Below are 22,648 nucleotides of genomic sequence, written 5' to 3'. Positions count from 1 at the left end.
ATCAATAGTTGGAAAGTACAACCCAAGAATGAAGTTTGCAAGAGACAGGGGACAAAATGGACAGAGGAAAGAAAGAGAATTCATGGGGAAAGAATGAGAGAAGTTTGGAGAATTAAAAAATTGAATCGGAAAAGCTTTGTGTGATCCGTATGGGTCCAATCGCACATAATAATTTTTTATATATATATATATATATATATATATATATATATATATATATATATATATAGATATATATAGAGAGAGAGAGAGAGAGAGAGAGAGAGAGAGAGAGAGAGAGAGGGAAACATTCCACATGGGAAAAATATACCTAAAAACAAAGATGATGTGGCTTACCAAACGAAAGCGCTGGCACGTCGATAGACACACAAACAAACACAAACATACACACAAAATTCAAGCTTTCGCAACAAACTGTTGCCTCATCAGGAAAGAGGGAAGGAGAGGGAAAGACGAAAGGATGTGGGTTTTAAGGGAGAGGGTAAGGAGTCATTCCAATCCCGGGAGCGGAAAGACTTACCTTAGGGGGAAAAAAGGACGGGTATACACTTGCACACACGCACACATATCCATCCACACATATACAGACACAAGCAGACATATTTAAAGACAAAGAGTTTGGGCAGAGATGTCAGTCGAGGCGGAAGTGCAGAGGGTCTGCTTGTGTCTGTATATGTGTGGATGGATATGTGTGTGTGTGCGAGTGTATACCCGTCCTTTTTTCCTTTTTTCCCCCCTAAGGTAAGTCTTTCCGCTCCCGGGATTGGAATGACTCCTTACCCTCTCCCTTAAAACCCACATTCTTTCGTCTTTCCCTCTCCTTCCCTCTTTCCTGATGAGGCAACAGTTTGTTGCGAAAGCTTGAATTTTGTGTGTATGTTTGTGTTTGTTTGTGTGTCTGTCGACCTGCCAGCACTTTCATTTGGTAAGTCACATCATCTTTGTTTTTAGATATATTTTTCCTACGTGGAATGTTTCCCTTTATTATAACCATATCGACGAGGCAACCATTGGTTGCGAAAGCTAGAATTTTGTGTGTATGTTTGTGTTTGTTTGTGTGTCTATCGACCTGCCAGCGCTTTTGTTTGGTAAGTTTCATCATCTTTCTTTTTAGATATATTTTTCCCACGTGGAATGTTTCCCTCTATTATATTCATATATATATATATATATATATATATATATATATATATATATATATATATATATATATATATATATATATATATATAAATGCATGCATTTATGGACGGTCAGTGTCGGGATCAGTGATTACGATTCCAGAAATAATTGATTGGATGAAGTTCAATTGCACAGAATCATGTAGGGCAAATTATGACGTTGAAATTGGTTGCAGATGTATACAGGTCAATTTCTTGACAGGCTAGTAAGTGTCGCGGTATCAAGATTGCTTTCACACCGCTGATGGTTTGCTTTAAACTCGCAAAAATACATTTTATGCGAATTCTTAATTATCGCGAAAGGGGAGAACATATGATGAGCCATTGTGCAGGACATAAGTTTGGATAAAAAGATCATTTTCAAATTCCAATATAAATCCTGTTGATCTAAGTAGCCTAGCAACCCAAAAGCTCATACATGCTTATCAGCAGAAACAATGTACTATTTTTCATGCACACATTTACACCCTACATCAAGGTGTGGATGATTTGTGGGCACGAAGTAAACATTTGAAAACATTTGATTAAATAATAAGGAAAAATATAAGGAAGTTTATTTGTATATTTTCTTATAGTGTATTATTAATATTGTGACAGACTGATCACAAGTGCTCTCATTACAAGTTAAGTTTTGGGCCTGATTAAGAGTAGCTGGTTCTTAAAGTCTCAAAGGTTAAGTGAAGAATAATATAACACTTAAATAATGAAGCATCTTTATACTATATTAAGCTAGCTATTCCAGAATCAGGTGATACCGTGGCCATGTAGTGGTGTGTTGTCGAGAACATATAGGTAAACACTCACATAAACATTTCTCATAGTCTGATATTGATGAGGGAAGGAAGAGACGACTACGACGACATACACATATACATATACAAACGTTTTACCTAGCGCCTTACAATACAACAACACAACGGATGTTACGGTGTAAGTGCCATGAGTGTCTTTTGCTCAACCACGTCATTCCAGCTCTCCAACAGCATGGATGTCCAAATGGGGTCATTTTTATGCAAGATGGCATAAATATTCACACATTGCAAATTCAGTTAAGCAGCTGCTGAAGTGCCATTTCAGAAATGCTAAAATTATCAGCCACCATTTCCCTAAAGCCTGACCGTACCGATCACCAGATGTTAATCTGTGTGACTTCTGGTTCTGAGGCTATCTGAAAGATGTTGTGTTCAGTGTTCAGATTGCAAACTTAGCTGCATTGAAGGCACACATTGTGCAACTCATTCTGAATGTGACCCCAGAAACCCTTCGATCAGTTGTGAAACATGCTATTTGTCGATTTCAACTTGTTGCAGATAACGGTGAATGCGATACTGAACATTTTTGCGCCAATTACACAGAAATTAATAATCCAATTTGATTCTGATTGATGCTTTTTATGCAGTTTTTGGCCTCAGGACAATTAAAAACTGATGAGAGTGATCCTTTTTATGCAGTTTTGGCCTCAAGACAGTTAAAAACCAAATTTTCCCATCTGATGTGTTATGACCTTGCTGTGGTGGATGGGCTTATGCAACTAACAGTATCACAGCTGTACATGCATCCTCACTGAAAAGTATAGTTTGTTTATCGTCAAACGTACACCTTAGGCATAGTTGTACAATTCATTTGTCATTTGTAATTGACCAATATTAAATTATGATGCTTACAGCACCATCAACTGTCCTCAAGGTTTGACTGATGTAACATGGGATACGATAGATACCAGGTTTCCTTAAGCCCAGAGCATCTTTGACTGTTCCAAAGAGCACCCTGATCTTATCAGGTGGGCAGAACAAATTTCTGATTTTGTGTTGTTTTCAGGATCCTGATGATCTTAGTACATAAGGGGTCTGCATAAAGTAGAAAAGCTACCCTCCTGGTCTCTCCTTCTTGTTCTTCTCTCATTATACCAGGTCGTCTCGTGGGATGTAGCACTTTGTGGATGTCCCTGTTCGAGTACCCATTGCCTGTAAACACTTACTGTAGATGTTCTAACTCTGCTGCCAAACTGTCTGAGTCAGACAGCATCTTGGCTCGGTGTACAAGTGTTCTCAGTACCCCATTCTTCTGTGCTGGATGATGGCAGCTGTTAGCCTGTAGATATACGTCGGTGTGTGTTGGTTTCCTGTACACACTGTGGCCTTACCTGCTGCTGTCTTCCTTTTGATGAGGATATCCATGAACGGAGCTGACCATTATTCTCTAGTTCCATTGTGAACTTAATGTTGGGGTGTCTCTAGTTCAGATGGTCAAGGAACTTATCCAGTCTTTTCCGACCATGTGGGCAAATAACGAATGCGTCATCAACATACCTGAAGAAAAGGCCAGCTGGTAGGTAGCAACCATAAGTGCCTCCCTCCATTAACAGATTTGGCACTACCAGAGATAAGGGGCTACCCATCACCACTACTTCAGTCTGTTCATAAAATTATTCTCCACATAGGAAGTATGTCGAAGTTAAAATATGTTCGAAAAGTAGTGGCGATGGGTAGCCCATTATCTCTGGTAGTGGAAAATCTGTTTATGGACAGATTCAAGGATGAGGCACTTATGACTGCTGCCCACGAGCTGACCTGTTTCTTCACGTACGTTGATGACACATTTGCCATTTGGCCACATGGACGGAAGAGACTAGATGAGTTCCTTGACCCTCTGAACTCAAGACAGTCCAACATTAAATTCACAATGGAACTAGAGAATGATGGTTAACTTGTGTTCCTGGATGTTCTGGTGAAAAGGAAGACAGACAGCACATAAGGCCACAGTGTGTATAGGAAAGCAGCACACATTGACTTATATCTATAGGCTGACAGCTGCCATCATTTGCCACAGAAGAACAGGGTACTGAGAACATTTGTTCACCAAGCCATGATGCTGTCCAACTCAGACAGCTTGGAGCAGAATTAGAACATCTACAGCAAGTGTTTACAGGCAATGGGTACTCAAACAGGGACATCCGCAAAGTGCTGTATCCCACCAGATGACCTGATATACAAGGAGAAGAACAAGAGGAAGAGACCAGGAGGATAGCCTTCCTACCATATTCAGAACCTATATGTGCTAAGATCAGCAGGATCCTGAAAAAACACAAAATCAGAAGGGTGTTCTGCCCACCTGACAACATCAGGGCACTCCTTGGAACAGTCAAACGAAACCTGGTATCTACCATATACTATGTGAATGAGGTATGTCTTACATCGGTCAAACCATGAGGACAGTTGAAATAAGGTGTAACGAACACCAAAGACATGCCAGACTATTACAGGCCATTAAATCAGCAGTAGCAGAAAATTGCTTGGAACTTAAGTATGCCATGCATTTTGATAAAACCAGGATCCTGGCTCAGACCCCCAGATTTTGGTATAGTGTGATTACTGAATCTATCAAAATCGAAATGACAGAATGTGATCAAGTGGGAAGCAGGATACCAGATCAGTATGGCATGAAATCCAGCTCTAGAATTACTAAAGAAGCAATGGAAAAATGTTCCCTTCTCCGATAACCAACATCAGACAACAAGGGGCATAATTAAGAGGATCAAATCTCTCACGGAGAACCAGGTGACAACTACATCCTCAGGAGAAAACTGTAGCATTCATGGACAAGAGAGGGAACAATACCAACAACCCAAAACCTCAGGCACCGCACATCCCAGGAGCTGACACAGTACAGAACTCCAGACAGTGGCCATCACCAAGAGACACTGCTGCATTGTGCATGGACAGAATATGCAATCACCACATAGCCTGAATTGGCAGGCACCACACCTTGTAGGGGTGTACCAAATCCACAACACCAGGAAAACAACAGAAATGTAATAGGAACCTAGAGTGGTCATCAGCAGCATAAGAAATGTCTGTAGCATGTAGATAGTCATGGGACAATGCCTGGTAGTCGCGGACCTAGTGTGGAATGCTTTGGTATGGCTGCCATCTGTAAAAACTTGCACGGATGGAAGATGGAATCCTAGAGATAATTAGCACTGCCAGAAATGGCCGTAGAAGCATGGACAGTGTAGGGAACACTTGGCTCCACCCAGGCATAAATATGGGACACGGTCAGCTTGTCCACCAGACAATATTGAAATATTGTGTTGGGAAGACTATTGGGTGGAAGGTGTGGGGTCAGTGGGTTACTGGACATTGAAGTCAGGGCCATTATGAAAGCAAAGAATGTCTACACCTACATCTACATCATACTCAGCAACCCACCTAATGGTGCATGGCAGAGGGTACTTTCAGTACCACTACCTGATCCCTCCAACCCTTTCCACCCATGAATAGTGTGTAGGAAGAACAACTGTTGGTAGCCCTCTGTATTGGCTCCAATTTCTCAAATTTTCTCCTCATTGTCAATACGAGAAATGTATGTGGGGGGAAGTAATATGATGTTTGATTCCTCCTGGAAAGTGCTCTCCTGAAATTTCAATAGTAAATCTTACCATGATGCACAATGCCTCTCTTGTAACGTCTGCCAGTGGAGTTTGATTAGCATTTCTGTAATGATCTCTCACCAGCTAAATGATCCCGTGACGAAACGCGCCGCTCTTTCTTGGATCATCTCTATCTCCTCTATTAGTCCTACCTGATAGGGATTCCAGATACAGAACAATACTCAAGAATCAGGTGAACAAGCACCTTATAAGCCCCTTCTTTCGTGGATGAGTTACATTTCCTTATGATTCTTCCAATGAATCTGAGTCTGGTGTCCCACTATCTGTTTTATATGGTCATTCCACTTAAGGTTGCTCTGGATAGTTACACCTAGATATTTTGCAGCAGACACTGCCTCCAGTTGTTTGTCATCAATAGTGTAGCAGTACAGTAGTGGATTTCTTTTCCTATGTATGCACAATATGTTACATTTATTTATGTTCAGGGTCAACTGCCAGAGTCTGCACCATTCATCAATTCTCTGCAGGTCATTCTGCAAAGTCTTACTATCTTCTGGCATTGCTATTTTGGTACAAACAACTGCACCGTCTGCAAACAGCCTTAAAAAGCATTCGACACTTTCTACTAGATCATTTATACAATTTGTCAAGAGCACAGTCCTATCACACTTCCCTGTGGTACTCCGGATATTACCTTTACATCCATCAATTTAGTACCATTAAGAGCGATGTGTTGAGTTCTGTCTGCAAGAAAGTCTTGAATCCAATCACAGGTCTGGTCCGATACTCCGTAATCTTGTAATTTTTTCATTAAACAGCAATGCGTGACAGTGTCAAATGCCTTACTGAAATCAAGGAACACAGCATCAATCTGAGCACCACTGTCCACTGCACTGTGAATCTCATGGAGGGACACAGCAAGCTGAGTTTTGCAGGATCTCTGTTTGCGGAATCCATGTTGATTTTTATACGGGCAATGTTCATTTTCCAAGAACATCGTAATTCTTGATCATAAAACATATTCCATAATTCTACAACACACTGACATCAACGATATAGGTCTATAATTGTGTGGATCTGTCTTACAGCCTGTTTGTTGCCAGGAAGTCTAAGACGTTACCCTCATGCACTGGTTCTCTAACTACCTGCTCAAGGTAATTTTCAGACAAGACATCCACAATAATGCCACATGATTCCCTGTCTCTGGCACCAGTTTTGATGGCATAACACTCCCAATCTATATCTAGCAAGTTGAAGTCAGTCCCTATTCCAACGGCATAATCAGGAAAATTACTAATGATATTCTGCAGGTTCTATCTGAAGCATTCTAAAGCTACAGATCCTGACCCAGGTGGTCTATAAAAGCATCCAATCACCATTTTTGACAATTATTTGATAATCAGTTTCACCCAGATTGATTCACATTCAGAATCCATGATAACCTCACTGTATGTTGCAAGGGTAACTCCTGTCTGCACAAGTCTGAAAAGCTGGTAGTGGAAAGAAGAATTCAGATGAACCACGTTGAGAAGCAGCCATTGAAACCAAGCCTGTTTTGCTCAGCTGCATGTTGTGCCATAGGGTGCTCAACTTTGTTAATTCCAATTTTACTCTGCATGCTCACATTCTACATGCTTCCCAAAATCCACAAATCCATCAATCCTGGATGTCCCTCTGAAATAATTTCTGCTCATTTCCCAAACCTGAGCCTCCCAAATCAAAGATACTAACCACTTTCTTCACTTTCTCTCCACCATCACCACCTCTTTACCCCCTCGATTCATATTCAATCACTGTTGATGCCACATCCATATACATCAATGTCCCTCTACATCTACGTCTACATCTGCGTGATTACTCTGCTATTCACAATGGAGTGCCTGGCAGAGAGTTCAATGAACCACCTTCACGCTGTCTCTCTGCCATTCCACTCTCGAACGGCATGCGGGAAAAAAGAGCACATAAATTTTTCCGTGCGAGCTCTGATTTCTTTTATTTTGTCATGATTATCATTTCTCCCTATGTAGGTGGGTGCCAACAGAATGTTTTCACAATTGGAGGCGAAAACTGGTGATTTAAATTTCATGAGAAGATCCCATCACAACAAAAAACACCTTTGTTTTAATGATTGCCACTCCAATTCACGTATCATGTCTGTGACACTATCCCCCCTATTTTGCGATAATACAAAACAAGCTGCCCTCCTTTGTGATCTCTAAATACAAAATTTTGTTGTTGTTGTTATGGTCTTCAGTCCTGAGACTGGTTTGATGCAGCTCTCCATGCTACTCTATCCTGTGCAAGCTTCTTCATCTCCCAGTACCTACTGCAACCTACATCCTTCTGAATCTGCTTAGTGTATTCATTCCTTGGTCTCCCTCTACGATTTTTACCGTCCACGCTGCCCTCCAATGCTAAATTTGTGATCCCTTGATGCCTCAGAACATGTCCTACCAGCTGGTCCCTTCTTCTTGTCAAGTTGTGCCACAAACTTCTCTTCTCCCCAATCCTATTCAATACTTCCTCATTAGTTATGTGATCTACCCATCTAATCTTCAGCATTCTTCTGTAGCACCACATTTCGAAAGCTTCTATTCTCTTCTAGTCCAAACTAGTTATCGTCCATGTTTCACTTCCATACATGGCTACACTCCATACAAATACTTTCAGAAACGACTTCCTGACACTTAAATCTATATTCGATGTTAACAAATTTCTCTTGTTGAGAAACACTTTCCCTGCCATTGCCAGTCTACATTTTATATCCTCTCTACTTCGACCATCATCAGTTATTTTACTCCCTAAATAGCAAAACTCCTTTACTACTTTAAGTGTCTCATTTCCTAATCTAATTCCCTCAGCATCACCCGACTTGATTTGACTACATTCCATTATCCTCGTTTTGCTTTTGTTGATGTTCATCTTATATCCTCCTTTCAAGACACTGTCCATTCCGTTCAACTGCTCTTCCAAGTCCTTTGCTATCTCTGACAGAATTACAATGTCATCGGCGAACCTTAAAGTTTTTACTTCTTCTCCATGAATTTTAATACCTACTCCGAATTTTTCTTTTGTTTCCTTTACTGCTTGCTCAATATACAGATTGAATAACATCGGGGAGAGACTACAACCCTGTCTCACTCCTTTCCCAACCACTGCTTCCCTTTCATGCCCCTCGACTGCTATCTGGTTTCTGTACAAATTGTAAATAGCCTTTCGCTCCCTGTATTTTACCCCTGCCACCTTTAGAATTTGAAAGAGAGTATTCCAGTTAACATTGTCAAAAGCTGTCTCTAAGTCTACAAATGCTAGAAACGTAGGTTTGCCTTTTCTTAATCTTTCTTCTAAGATAAGTCATAAGGTTAGTATTGCCTCACGTGTTCCAACATTTCTACAGAATCCAAACTGATCTTCCCCGAGGTCCGCTTCTACCAGTTTTTCCATTTGTCTGTAAAGAATTCACGTTAGTATTTTGCAGCTGTGACTTATTAAACTGATAGTTCGGTAATTTTCACATCTGTCAACACCTGCTTTCTTTGGGATTGGAATTATTATATTCTTCTTGAAGTCTGAGGGTATTTTGCATGTCTCATACATCTTGCTCACCAGATGGTAGAGTTTTGTCATGACTGGCTCTCCCAAGGCCATCAGTAGTTCTAATGGAATGTTGTCTACTCCCGGGGCCTTGTTTCGACTCAGGTCTTTCAGTGCTCTGTCAAACTCTTCACGCAATATCTTATCTCCTATTTCGTCTTCATCTACATCCTCTTCCATTTCCATAATATTGTCCTCAAGTACATCACCCTTGTATAAATCCTCTATATACTCCTTCCACCTTTCTGCTTTCCCTTCTTTGCTTAGAACTGGGTTGCCATCTGAACTCTTGATATTCATACAAGTGGTTCCCTATTTTCCAAAGGTCTCTTTAATTTTCCTGTAGGCAGTATCTATCTTGCCCCTAGTGAGACAAGCCTCTACATCCTTACATTTGTCCTCTAGCCATCCCTGCTTAGCCATTTTGCACTTCCTGTCGATATCATTTTTGAGACGTTTGTATTCCTTTTTGCCTGGTTCATTTACTGCATTTTTATATTTTCTCCTTTCATCAATTAAATTCAATATTTCTTCTGTTACCCAAGAATTTCTACTAGCCCTCGTTTTTTTACCTACTTGATCGTCTGCTGCCTTCACTACTTCATCCCTCAGAGCTACCCATTCTTCTTCTACTGTATTTCTTTCCCCCATTCCTGTCAATTGTTCCCTTATGCTCTCCCTGAAACTCTCTACAACCTCTGGTTCTTTCAGTTTATCCAGGTCCCATCTCCGTAAATTCCCACCTTTTTGTAGTTTCTTCAGTTTCAATCTGCAGTTCATAACCAATAGATTGTGGTCAGAATCCACATCTGCCCCTGGATATGTCTTACAATTTAAAACCTGGTTCCTAAATCTCTGTCTTACCATTATGTAATCTATCTGATACCTTTTATTATCTCCAGGATTCTTCCAGGTATACAACCTTCTTTGATGATTCTTGAACCAAGTGTTAGCTATCATTAAGTTATGCTCTGTGCAAAACTCTACAAGGCGGCTTCCTCTTTCATTTCTTCCCCCCCAATCCATATTCACCTACTATGTTTCCTTCTCTCCGTTTTCCTACTGACGAATTCCAGTCACCCATGACTATTAAATTTTCGTCTCCCTTCACTACCTGAATAATTTCTTTAATCTCGTCATACATTTCATCTATTTCTTCATCATCTGCAGAGCTAGTTGGCATATAAATTTGTACTACTGTAGTAGGCATGGGCTTTGTGTCTATCTTGGCCACAATAATGTGTTCACTATGCTGTTTGTAGTAACTAACCCACACTCCTATTTTTTTATTCATAATTAAACCTACTCCTGCATTACCCCTATTTGATTTTGTATTTATAACCCTGTAATCACCTGACCAAAAGTCTTGTTCCTCCTGCCACCAAACTTCACTAATTCCCACTATATCTAACTTTAGCCTAGCCATTTCCCTTTTTAAATTTTCTAACCTACCTGCCCGATTAAGGGATCTGACATTCCACGCTCCGATCCGTAGAACGCCAGTTTTCTTTCTCCTGATAACGACATCCTCTTGAGTAGTCCCCGCCCGGAGATCCGAATGGGGGACTATTTTACCTCCGGAATATTTTACCCAAGAGGACGCCATCATCATTTAATCATACAGTAAAGCTGCATGCCATCGGGAAAAATTACGGCTGTAGTTTCCCCTTGCTTTCAGCCGTTCACAGTACCAGCACAGAAAGGCCATTTTGGTTAATGTTACAAGGCCAGATCAGTCAATCATCCAGACTGTTGCCCCAGCAACTACTGAAAAGGCTGCTGCCCCTCTTCAGGAACCACACGTTTGTCTGGCCTCTCAACAGATACCCTTCCGTTGTGGTTGCACCTACGGTACGGCCATCTGTATCGCTGAGGCACGCAAGCCTCCCCACCAACGGCACGGTCCATGATTCATGGGGGGGAAATATAAAATGGAACAAACTAAATAATATGCTAGTAGGAAGTATAATATGATACTATGTAAACAGAATGACTTTAAGATGGAATGAACAGAAAAGAATATCACATTTAAGAATAATATAAAGTGAAGTAACTGATGAATTAAATATTTGATTATGGTATATAATTTTCTATTTAGTATAGTATTTTATATCTTTTGTGAGATGTAAAGTAAATGGGAAGGTTTGTATCACTTTTGGAAAGGAGTGTGTAGTGTAGGTACAAACATGACTAACACTACACACACACCACACCTTTCAGATGACCCTCGCAGACAAGTGTGGCTGGTTCTTGACCATTTGCCATCCCATAGAGGTTGCTAAGATTCTTTCTTTGGGGACTTTGAAGGTGACGGTGAGAATGTCCATTCTGCAGGAGACATTTAACATCATACCTCCTCCGGCTTCTCACTCAAGTACTGGCAAAGTAGGGATCCTGGGGAAATGGTGGGAAGGTTTTTCCTGTCTTTGGGGCTATCTTCTTTCATTTCTTCGATCTTAGCAACCATCTCTACTTTTTCCTTTCTTACTTCTCATTTGAGTACCTATCTATCATTCCCTCTTTCCATATGCTACACTTCTTGAAGTTCTTCTCATTCTCTGTGGTTTCCTATATCCTTCAACTTATTCCAGATATGAAGGACAAAGTATAAGGCTGCATGAACACACATCGACATACACACAAAGAAACACAAAGACACAAACAGGAAAAGTACAGTTCGAGAGCGAGTTAGAACCATCAAGTGTTGTAGGGGGAAGTACGTGTACATGGTAAAACATGAGCACACGGTATTATAGGTGATGGTTCTACAGTGACTAATTCTAAAAATACACTCCTGGAAATGGAAAAAAGAACACATTGACACCGGTGTGTCAGACCCACCATACTTGCTCCGGACACTGCGAGAGGGCTGTACAAGCAATGATCACACGCACGGCACAGCGGACACACCAGGAACCGCGCTTTTGGCCGTCGAATGGCGCTAGCTGCGCAGCATTTGTGCACCGCCGCCGTCAGTGTCAGCCAGTTTGCCGTGACATACGGAGCTCCATCGCAGTCTTTAACACTGGTAGCATGCCGCGACAGCGTGGACGTGACCCGTATGTGCAGTTGACGGACTTTGAGCGAGGGCGTATAGTGGGCATGCGGGAGGCCGGGTGGACGTACCGCCGAATTGCTCAACACGTGGGGCGTGAGGTCTCCACAGTACATCGATGTTGTCGCCAGTGGTCGGCGGAAGGTGCACGTGCCCGTCGACCTGGGACCGGACCGCAGCGACGCACGGATGCATGCCAAGACCGTAGGATCCTACGCAGTGCCGTAGGGGACCGCACCGCCACTTCCCAGCAAATTAGGGACACTGTTGCTCCTGGGGTATCGGCGAGGACCATTCGCAACCGTCTCCATGAAGCTGGGCTATGGTCCCGCACACCGTTAGGCCGTCTTCCGCTCACGCCCCAACATCGTGCAGCCCGCCTCCAGTGGTGTCGCGACAGGCGTGAATGGAGGGACGAATGGAGACGTGTCGTCTTCAGCGATGAGAGTCGCTTCTGCCTTGGTGCCAATGATGGTCGTATGCGTGTTTGGCGCCGTGCAGGTGAGCGCCACAATCAGGACTGCATACGACCGAGGCACACAGGGCCAACACCTGGCATCATGGTGTGGGGAGCGATCTCCTACACTGGCCGTACACCACTGGTGATCGTCGAGGGGACACTGAATAGTGCACAGTACATCCAAACCGTCATCGAACCCATCGTTCTACCATTCCTAGACCGGCAAGGGAACTTGCTGTTCCAACAACACAATGCACGTCCGCATGTATCCCGTGCCACCCAACGTGCTCTAGAAGGTGTAAGTCAACTACCCTGGCCAGCAAGATCTCCAGAACTGTCCCCCATTGAGCATGTTTGGGACTGGATGAAGCGTCGTGTCATGCGGTCTGCACGTCCAGCATGAATGCTGGTCCAACTGAGGCGCCAGGTGGAAATGGCATGGCAAGCCGTTCCACAGGACTACATCCAGCATCTCTACGATCGTTTCCATGGGAGAATAGCAGCCTGCATTGCTGCGAAAGGTGGATATACACTGTACTAGTGCCGACATTGTGCATGCTCTGTTGCCTGTGTCTATGTGCCTGTGGTTCTGTCAGTGTGATCATGTGATGTATCTGACCCCAGGAATGTGTCAATAAAGTTTCCCCTTCCTGGGACAATGAATTCACGGTGTTCTTATTTCAATTTCCAGGAGTGTATATATGTATATGAATAAGAATTACTTGACAACTTGTTGAATAGAGGGGCTCTCTGATAACCTATGGAAAGACACTATACCCTTTGATACATATATATGATAAGTAACTAGTGATATATAGAAGCGCCCGCATCTCGTGGTCATGCGGTAGCGTTCTCGCTTCCCACGCCGGGGTTCCCAGGTTCGATTCCCGGCGGGGTCAGGGATTTTCTCTGCCTCGTGATGGCTGGGTGTTGTGTGCTGTCCTTAGGTTAGTTATGTTTAAGTAGTTCTAAGTTCTAGGGGTCTGATGACCATAGATGTTAAGTCCCATAGTGCTCAGAGCCATTTGAACCATATATAGAAGTATGGTAGAGAGGTTGAAAAGTAAAAGAGGACTATAGGATATGAAATGAAGTATTAATGAGCAAGATTGGAGATTGAAGAAGATTTTAATTTTACCAGATAATATTTAGGGATAGTAGAGATGAAGATGTATACTAGGGCAATGATCCATGGGGCCTACTCACAAAGGATAGGCAGGGGGGCGAATGGGCGGTGGGAGGGAGGGGGGGGAGGGGGGGTGGAGGGCGTGCACCCAGCTTTTAGTGAATGGAAAAAAGGGCAGATAGGTAGACCAAAGAGAGGCTGACCTATACCAGACCAAAGAGAGGCTGACCTATACTGTGCGGACAGGGGCACCAAGAAGGGGATTAACCTGTACCACAGAATATAAGAAGAAGAAAGGGGCATACCTACCAGAACAGCAGGAGAAAGGTTACCCACAAGTAAGGGATAAGTACTGTTCCTAAGGGGAAAAGTACATTATGGTGATAGAAATCAAATAGTTGGTAGAAATTATCCCGGTAAGTTTGAATTCTTAATACCTCTAGCATTATTAAGATTTGTGGATGTTAGAAAGAACAGTCACATAAATTTTCTCCAGAGTTCCTCCAGACCACAGAAAGCTGTATAGGATAGTACTAGTCCATATGAACAAAGGAAGGAGTAGCTTGAAGGATTAAAGGTAAAGGATAAAATGAGTGGAATTTAAAGAGGGAGCTTATCCTGGGAAGTTCAAGAATTTATAAAATATACATATATGTGTAGAATTATGGAGTAACTGAATATCCCAAAGAAGTGGATTGTTATTAAGTATGATGCTAATGTACATACTGAATATGTATAAAATATAGTGTGTTTGAGCTAAGAGAAGGGATATGTAGCCCCTCGAGAATTTCGACACAAATTCTAGAGAGCCTCCGCTTTCCACCATCTCGAACACCTGATATTTTTGTACGAGCATGAGAAACAGGCCTGTGTCTCCTGCTCCATAATTATGTGTGTGCAGGACTGGTGTGTATTGGGCAGTTGATCAGTGCATGCAGGTATCTGCAGTGCTCGCCTCAGACGTTACACACCCTGCACAAGGAGCAAGCATGCCATACTCCATAGTGGTGCAATGTCACTCATTATTGAGAACAGTTGAATGTTGTTGAAAGAAAAAAGACACTTATCTGAATTATTCACTTACTTTACTGAGGTCTGGACGGTGAACTAACTTGAACTTTGAAAGATTTATAGTACTGTATTTATGATAAAAAATATGTAATAGTATCTGACGGACCAGAAATTGTTGAACTTACGAAAAATGATTCTTGTATGTGAAAACTGTTGTGTGTTGTGAAAATATAGTGGGATTGAGTTCACAGTATCTCAAGTGTGCAGAGTTATTTTATAAGTAGAAAAAAATTCCTCCAAAACAGCATCTTATCTTCGGAGAAGAAGTGGAGCAGACCATCACAGCCAGCTATCCTGAAAAGATGGTCGGCAAAGCAACTTCACGTAAGTTCAGTAATCAAGGGGGAGTGTGAGTCTTGCACAACACCACCACACTGTTCCCTCTAATCACTGGAAACCACCAGACTGTGTCTATGGAATCATATGAAACATATTAATTGTGAACTGTAAGCAATTTTGTGGGAGCAGTTAAAAATTATATTCTGTTACAAGATGAAAGGTAGAGTAATGTCTGTGATACATTGGTTTTGTCAATGAAGAAGAGTAGTGATGCTTGGTTTAAGCTCTTAACTTTATTTTGAGTCCAAGAATAAGGGACAATTTAAATAAATAATTAAATTTACATGTGATGTCATGGTTGCTTTGTGTAATGAGTACAATCAAAGATTAAAGCACAACCAAGTTCCGAGAGATGAAGGCATTACAATTCAAGAACATGGGTTTAGTATCACAGGATGTGTGGAAAATTCTAATTACTATTTAGACAATATGATTACAATTGATGAATTAACACCTATTTTTACTGCATGTATCATAACACCATATTTCATATTTTGTACAAATTAGTACTTAGTTGTCATTGCAAGGATTAGTCTTGTTAAACCATGTTTTAGTATATAGGCACATTATTCAAATGAGCAGCACATGAAGATTTTGAGACTTGATTTCAACACATCATTAAAACACTTCTGTTCACTAGTATGGTATACAACTATCTTGTATGTATGATGATGTTTATGGGAATTTTCCTTAACTAAGGAAATAATAATCATTTTTCTTCCTCTGTTACCAATCAGTTATTTTATTTCAGTTGGATAATCTGTGTGTGAAGCAAGGTGAAACATCTCTCTCACGCGTACACAATGAGCACTCAGTGCCTAAAGCAAAACAACAAATATGTGAACAGAAAAGAGTTGCTTCTGCACCAAGTGAATATTTTATTACAAATGTTAACAGGATTCAACTTTGTTTGTATTTCTTGAAAATAAGTCTTCCTGCTATAACACACAGTGTAAAAAAGAATAGAAAAGACCATTCTCTAGGAATATTAAAGTATAAGTACTGTAATTCCTTCGACATTACTGCAGAGCAGAGTAACTTGAGTTAACTGCCAATGTGTGACTAGAGAGAATTGGGGCAGTTTCTACCAGTTAGAACAATCAGGTGAATTATGCCCAATTCTGTTGATTTTTTTTTTAATTGATCAATTAAAACAAAAACAACTCTCAATCAGTGGGAAGAAAGAGTTAAATTATAACTATCAGCTATGGTAGTAAGATTAGACTGAATGTCTCTGTACACTTGTAAAAATTATGTGTGCTGCCTATTTTAAAAGAAAAATGTACCAGTACTAAGCAAAGTTTCAAAATACAACTCTTAAATTTTAGGAAACAAGAACACCTTGAACCAATAACACAGTCAGTAAATGTAAGCCACACCTCCTGGAACCTCATTAACAAATACTATAAAACACATATGAACACAGTAGGGAAAGCAATGAACATCAGACATGAAGGTCAACTGATACAAGATCAAAAAACTGTTATAAAAAAGATCAAAGGAGGAGGCGTCAAACTAAAGACCAATATCACTGATTCCTACATTTAGTAAAATTTTTGAATCAATGGTACTGGCACAGCCAAGTGCCTGTTTCACTAAAAACAATCTCCTCGTAGAAACCTAACATGGATTTAGAACCGATTTCAACACCACAGCAGCTGTCATAGAATTGTTGCACCACGTCTATAGTTACCTAGAGGAAGGAGAGCACACTTTGGGTATATTTTTAGGGCTCACAAAGGCCTTCAATATGTTCAACCCTGTACTTCTCTTGCAGTAACTGAGGGCATGAAATATCACACGCATATACTTGAACTCCCATATACTTACCCAAAAAACTGTAAACAATGCACAAGCATAAACTATCAGAATGGGACAAGAAAAATCAACATTCAGTCTATCACTCAAACAGTAATGTAGTGTGCACTGCAGGTGTCAATAGTGGTACCATTTCTTTTTCTCGTGTGTGTAAATGTTATTGTACAATCATCTATTTCCCATAAAATTACTTCTGTAACTGACATGTTCCTACTGTTTTAAGATGATAATGACAATGATATATATTTCAACACTTGCGATATCTGAAGTGAATGCAAATTTCACTAACCATGACCTAAAGGTAAATACCAGAAAATCATACTTATTGGAATTCGAAGTGGGCAACTCATGCCACTGATGTGTAGGAAATATTTGTTGAATTACACATACAGGCAGTGAAGACTGTACATTCCTTGACCAGCACTTGGGTGGCAACCTTTGATGGAAAAAGGCCATGTTTCCTACATTTGCAGCAAAATAAACAGTGCATTTTACTTGTTTATCCAACTGTTCAAAATTGTATGTGATAAAACACTAAAAACAATGTAACATGGGACAATTTCCTCATTTGCAATTTATGGGATAGAGCTGTGGTGGTTTGCCCAGTGGCAGAATACTGTTGCTGCAAAAGAGAGTTGTTAGATGGACACATGGTCTGCGTTCCAGGGGAATCTGTCATGATGCCCTTATATTTAAAAAAATCTCACTGTATACTTCTATATACATGGGGTGTAGCGTAATTCAGGGCATAAATATATACAGTTGAAAGCACACTATGCTAGAAGCAAAAAAATTCTAGTACACATGGGTTCTAAAATGCTTATTTTAAGAGCCCTTCATATTTGACACAGTGAAACATTTTTCCTCTACTGCTGGCTCTTTGTTTCCCATATTTTGAGAGGTGATATTATAGAGCAAAACAAGAAAAACAGTCAAGTAAACATGGGCTCTAAAGTGCACTTCTTTAGAGCTATGAGCATGTATTCATTTTCGTTGCTGTGGAAGACATCTCTTTTCCTGAACCAGTGCTCATAACTCTTAAGGTACGCATTTTAGAGACCATGTAAATGTGACAATTTTTTGTTTTATTTTGGTCCATACTACCTCCTCCAAAATATGGAAAGCAAAAAGCTCGCAGTAGACGAGATATGTTCTGTAGTATTGGAGCTGAAGAACTGCTCAAAGCTCCTAAGATATATGTTTCTCCTTTTTTTTCTTTTTTGTAAGCTGTCATGGTGTCACACCCAACTGTTATGATACACATAATGACAACACAAAGAAGAAGCACAGTTATTACAGGAAACGAACAGAATTAAAAGTAACAGACCACAGATAATATATCAGTAGCTCAATGTGGTATAACAAAATGCCAAATTCAATAAAACCACATACTGGGGATCCATTCAAAACAAAATCAATACCTTTTTTTCTAAATAAATGTCTGTATTCACTGAAAGAATTCTAAGCTGTATGTATTATATTATTAGGTTAACACCTTTTTGGTTAAACCTTTATACAAAAAGTTATACATATTACACCTTTGTATGAATATGATGTGTTTGAAAACCATTGTTTGATGACGACATGCATAAAGAAATACAAATACATAAATAAATATTTTGTGATTCTCCTAGTAATTAGTACATTCTTTCAGTATTACAATGTCCTACAACTAATATGCATATTTTTCTTGAATAATATATTTGCTCACAATGTCAATTCTGATACACATGCCAGCTACAGTTGGAATAAATGTATGTGTAACTTGTATATTAAATAATCATACAGTCAGATTACATAAGCACTAATAAAAAAGGGTTTTATTCTATTCACTCTTTACCTACATATGTATATTTTTTCTAATGTACATTTATAACTAGTTTTATCAGTCCACCCGACATTTACTGTTTGGTAATGTTTATTGTATATTTTACCCCCTGAAATTGATTCATTACTAATGATACTGTACAATTTGCAGAAAAAAGGGAAACATCTTATATGGTGTTAAAGCTAGAATTCAGGTAATTATTTATTTATTTTTTTAATGTATCACATACAACTTAGACAAGAAAAGGATAGTTTGCTACTGACCATTTAGCGGAGATGCTGAGTCACAGAAACGCGAACCAAAGACTGTTACACAATTAGCTTTTGGCCAACAAGGCCTTTGTCAAAATTAGACAACATACAAACATGCACACACTAGCACAAACACAACTCACACACACATGACCACAGTCTATGGCAGTTGGAGCCAGACTGCTAGCAGCAGATCATTATGGGAGAGGCAACTGGGTGGGGGTAACGAGGAGGATGGGATGGGGAGGGTGAGTGATAGCAGGTTAGAGGAAGGGGATGTTAAAGTGCTGCTTGGAGCATGCAGGGATGAGGTGGAGAGTGGGGCAGCTAGATGCAATTGTGAAGTTAGACGGACATGGTGGAGAGTGGGGGTTAGCGGAAAAGGACAGAGGTAAAGAGACTGGGTGCGTCGATGGAATAGACAGCTGTGTAGGCTGGAATGGGAACAGGGGAGGGGCTAAATGGGTAAGGACAAGGATTAATGAAGGTTGAGGCCAGGAGGGTTATGGGAACGTAGGATATATTGCAGGGAGAGTTCTCACCAGCGCAATTCAGAAAAGCTGGTGTTGGTGGGAAGGATACAGAGGGCACAGGCTGTGAAGCAGTCACTGAAATGAAAAACCTAATGTTGGGTGACGTGTTCAACAATGGGATGGTCCAGCTGCTTTTGGCCACAGTTTTTCAGTGGCCATTCATGCAGACAGACAGCTTGTTGGTTGTCATGACCACACAGAATGCAGCACAGTGGTTGCAGTTTAGCTTGTATATCCCATGACTGATTTCAAATGTAGCCCTGCCTTTGTTGGGTGGTGGAATACTATTGTGCGAGGAGTAGGAAGGATAGTGGGCAGGACATTTCTCATTTCGGGGCACAATGAGATTTAGTCGAAACCCGGGTGAAGAACGTTATACAGTTGCTCCAGTCCTGGGTGGTACTGAGTCATGAGGGGAATGCTCTCTGTGGCTGGACAGTGGGGCTTTGGGAGATGTTAAGTGAGTGGAAAGATAAGGCACAGGAACTCTGTTGTCGCACAAGGTTGGGAGGGTAATTACGGTCTGTAAATGATTCAGTGAGCACTTCAGTACATTTTGAGAGGGATTGCTCGTCACTACAGATGCAACAGCCACAGGTGACTAGTCTGTATGGAAGGGAATTCTTGGTATGAAATGGGTGGCAGCCGTCAAAGTGAAACCCTCTGTTCCACCATTGCATCCAGTCTTCTTACTTCTCTCCTTTTCCACTAATCCTCCATCCCTCTCCCGCCCCCTTCTAACCTTCTGACTGCACCTAGCTGCTCCTCTCTCCATCTCGTCCCTACACGCTCCCAGCAGCACTTTACCGACCCCACCCCTACCCTCCTACCCCTACCGCTCCCCACTCCAGCCTCCTCCTTACCCTCACCCAGTTGCCTGTCCCATAATGCCCTGCTGCTCGCAGTCTGGCTCCAGCTGCCAGAGACTGTGGTTATGTGTGTGTCAGTTTTGTGTGTGTGTGTGTGTGTGTGTGTTGTCTTATTTTCACAATGGCCTTGTTGGTTGAAAGCTAATTGCGTAACAGTCCTTTTGTTGTCCCTTTCTGCATCTCAGTATCTCCGCGGTATGGTGAGTAGCAACTATCCTTTCCATTATTTTGTTAACATTCCATCCTGAATTTTCCATTGTTTGATTTTTATAGAATTTAGGCAGTTACAAATACTAGGTGTACTTGGAAAGACAACAGAAACAGTTACTTTTTCAAGGAGCAACTGAAACAAATTTAGAGCCATGCTGATGTGCTGATTCAACTGAGCTTGTGTAAACAAATTTGTGATGCATAATTTTTTTTCTGCTGCACACTTATTTTGGCAGAATCTCATGTATAAATCTTATGCATGAAATCCTGGTGTGTGTGTGTGTGTGTGTGTGTGTGTGTGTGTGTGTGTGTGTGTGTGTGTGTGTGTGTCAAATGTAACAAATTGAGATTCACCTATTGCAGATCATCATACATATGCTTAGTGAACAACACAATACACAGTAATTTTAGTATGTGGTTTTTTATAGGGTAAGTCTTGATTTTCAGCTGTAAGTTTTGCTTAATGAGATGTGAGACAGTGTAGAAAATACTGTAATAGTACGAGAGAAGGAAAGTGTCTGTGTGGATACTGGTGACAGAGGCCTTAATGGCCAAAAGCTATGATTGTGTGAATCATTTTATTGTGCCTATCGCAGCTCAGCATCTCCACTATATGGTGAGTAGCAACTTCCCTTCTCTCATATTGTTACATTCCATCCTGGATTTTCCATTGTTTGAAATACTGTAATAGCATTTTTGCCCATGGCTTAAAAAAGATAAACAATTTTTCATGTAGTAAAGATGTATTAATTACTACTTATAGCTGTAAAATAGGATTGTGTATTTTGCTTTCATTAATTATGACTTATGAATGGAAACATCACTGTTGTAAACCAATTAAATAGTACATGAATTGCACTTGAAATTTATGTATGGTATCTAAATATTAATTGTTAAAAATACTCATCATGTAATATTAACATCCATTATATTTGTTACAAAATTAATTATGAGAAACATGTTTATGTCTCCTGCTGTGGACTTAAAACATTTTGTACAGCTTCATTTATTGCAAATTGCTTAAAATACTGTTGCTAATAATACTTAAAATTGTTTGCATTGTCAAAATATCATGTAACTGACTGTGCACTGTGCACTGATTGGCAGTTGGAAGCTGATATTGTTTGTTAATGAAAAATGATGTAATGAAGAAGTGAGGAAGCTGCCAATAACTGAGGAATATTGAAAATGAGTACAGGATGTGGGAATGTCATTTGTTATGCCCTAAGAACGCAACATTTTTCCAAGAGAGTCACACCAATAGTTCCTACAGCAAATGAAAATTATGTGATAAATTGAACAACAATGTTGGTCACCTCCAGCAGAACAAGTTAAGTATAAGGTTTCAAACAAATGTTTCGTGCTCCAAAAAGCTTCAGCTAATTACCTGTAATTCTTTCACATTCAGTGTTGGGTATAATGCAAAACACAAACACCGAATCTTTAAAAAAATTAATTATGTACTTTTAGAGAATAGGAATGTACCAATATGAATGATGAAGTACAACAAACCAAGTCAATTTTCCAGATACTGATACTGTCAGGTCATCAGTTATCATCAGAACAAGGACTGTACCAGTCCCAGATGCAGCTATTGATGGGATACATACAGCAGGCAGTTCTGGGTCACACTAATACCACCACCACCACTCACAAACTATGACTATATGGAGAAATCATTGTCCCCCTTGTGCCATTTCCATCTTTCCAAATTCATCAAATGGGATTATGATGTGGCATCGTATTACGCACACAAATGCCTTCTAAGGAGCTTTGAAATGTCTGGGAAGATTTCAAGAAGATGTGTGGGGTGCCAGGTACCCTCTTCTCCTGGCATACAGAAGTCAACACCTTGCACCAGCAACGTAGGCTGCATGCAACTTATATTTATGATCATAGAAAGTGTTTGTTCATTCTTTTCTT

The 22,648-nt window shown here is 40.6% G+C and overlaps 1 protein-coding gene across 1 annotated transcript in view; it reads right to left on the bottom strand.

The window, feature by feature from the left end:
* Positions 1–22,648, bottom strand: part of LOC126413258 (ras-specific guanine nucleotide-releasing factor 2-like) — a 1,992,910-nt gene that overhangs the window by 384,397 nt on the left and 1,585,865 nt on the right. The gene's annotated exons all lie outside the window — the stretch shown is intronic.

Source organism: Schistocerca serialis, chromosome 7 (assembly GCF_023864345.2).
Source record: "Schistocerca serialis cubense isolate TAMUIC-IGC-003099 chromosome 7, iqSchSeri2.2, whole genome shotgun sequence".
NCBI lineage: Eukaryota > Metazoa > Arthropoda > Insecta > Orthoptera > Acrididae > Schistocerca > Schistocerca serialis.
The sequence above is the reverse complement of the archived record's forward strand: the minus strand, read 5'-3'. Positions and strand labels throughout refer to the sequence as shown.